The sequence below is a fragment of the Limulus polyphemus genome, unplaced genomic scaffold, assembly GCF_000517525.1.
Source record: "Limulus polyphemus unplaced genomic scaffold, Limulus_polyphemus-2.1.2 Scaffold8597, whole genome shotgun sequence".
In the NCBI taxonomy this organism is placed as follows: domain Eukaryota; kingdom Metazoa; phylum Arthropoda; class Merostomata; order Xiphosura; family Limulidae; genus Limulus; species Limulus polyphemus.
This window is the reverse complement of record NW_013674207.1, coordinates 7,097-9,495: the sequence shown is the minus strand read 5'-3', so window position 1 is coordinate 9,495 and position 2,399 is coordinate 7,097.

Sequence of the window (2,399 nt, the reverse complement as noted above, 5' to 3'; positions counted from 1 at the left end):
CTCTCAAATGGAAGTAGCTTGGGACAACGGTAGTAACAACACACTTTAGTACAACACACTTTAAACATGATCCACACACGTTTATTACCTTATAGTTTGTTCTGCAGTTTACTACCATTACACGAATCTCGTCAGTATCGTCAGATTTTATAAGAAAACTCATAAAATGTACTCAATTCAAAAGTTCAACCTCTATTGCGTTTTTTTTTATTATTCACAGTAACCAACGCTGTTAATTTATATTTTTATTTTTCTATATAAAGGTATACATTGACAAATACAACATAATGTGAAATTAATTAAACATCATACAAATACTCAGAATGACAGTCTAGGCCACCACCCACAACACCCAATACTTGGCCACCTTTCATTTTGGGGCCACAAGGCAACTGAATCCTACCTCAAAAATATCGCTAAAAAATTTGCCAAATCTTCAAGGCTGCCTAAAAGTAAAATGATCAAAACTTTAAATCAGATCATGATTAGTTTATAAGTTGTCCTGAATAATTGAGCAGAAAATGTCAAGAAACCGACTAGAAAATCTATAACTTAAACATTTAGTAAATAATGTAAAAATCTACGTAAAGGCTCGACGAACTGAATCATTTAGACAAACATACAACAACAACGAACAAAAAACACGTTTTCTCGAGGAAATGTTGAAAATAATGAAATTACACAAAAACACCAAACGTTTTTCTACATTCTCTAAAGCGATGATGGGCTTATAACGAAACGTATACTTGGTTGTTTACTTTGTCTCCTGTTTGGAATCCTCCTGCACCAGAGTTTCTCCTCTTCAACTTGTATTAAAAAAGAATTTTCCATCATGCAAGAAGCTTCGATTTCTTGTTTTTCATCATTCAAAACTGGATTCACGAAAATGAAATATTGCCCACGTTTTCGGCGGTACAGAAATGTCTGACAAAGTTACCAATAAGAGACGTATATTTTTCAAGAAGCTATCTATAATCAGATTCACGACTAGTGGGGTGGTACCTAGTTTAAAAGTCTGGATGACTCCCGTTGTCCCAAACTACTTCCATTTGAGGACCGGTACCTAGTTTACAAGTCTGGATGATCCCCGTTGTCCCAAACTACTTCCATTTGAGGGCCGATATCTAGTTTACAAGTCTGGATGAGATATGGTACAGATATGGTACAGATATGATACAGATATGGTACAGATATGATACAGATATGGTACAGATATGGTACAGATATGATACAGATATGATACAGATATGGTACAGATATGGTACAGATATGATACAGATATGATACAGATATGGTACAGATATGATACAGATATGGTACAGATATGATACAGATATGGTACAGATATGATACAGATATGGTACAGATATGATACAGATATGGTACACATATGATACAGATATGGTACAGAGCAAAATCGTCATGAGTTAGCTAAAATCTTTGGTATCGACTATATTCGTCTATACATATACCACCATCAACCCGTATGTTTCCCCAGTAAATAGTATCTGTAAACCCCACAGACACTTCTTAATCATATCTATAAACAGACACTTCTTAATCATATCTATAAACAGACACTTCGTTTATCATATCTATAGATCCCATAGTTACTTCTTCGTATTGTATATACAGATTCCAAAGTCGCTTCGTTTATCATATCTATAGATCCCATAGTTACTTCTTCGTATTGTATATACAGATTCCAAAGTCGCTTCGTTTATCATATCTATAGATCCCATAGTTACTTCTTCGTATTATATATACAGATTCCAAAGTCGTTTCGTTTATCATATCTATAGATCCCATAGTTACTTCTTCATCCTACCTTAAATGGCATATTCACTTCATCTATAAAATTAGTCACTTCTTCATCATATCATATTCGTCAGATTACATACAACTTTCAGGAAACATTCGTCAAATTACATAAAACTTTCATGAAACATTCGTCAGATTACATACAACTTTCATGAAACATTCGTCAGATTACATACAGCTTTCATGAAACATTCGTTAGATTACATACAACTTTCATGAAACATTCGTCAGATTAGATACAACCTTCATGAAACATTCGTCAGATTAGATACAACTTTCATGAAACATTCGTCAGATTACATACAACTTTCATGAAATATTCGTCAGATTACATACAACTTTCAGGAAACATTCGTCAAATTACATAAAACTTTCATGAAACATTCGTCAGATTACATACAACTTTCATGAAACATTTGTCAGATTACATACAACTTTCATGCAACATTCGCTAGATTACATACAACTTTCATGAAACAGTCGTCAGATTACATACAACTTTCATGAAACATTCGTCAGATTACATACAACTTTCATGCAACATTCGTCAGATAACATACAACTTTCATGAAACAGTC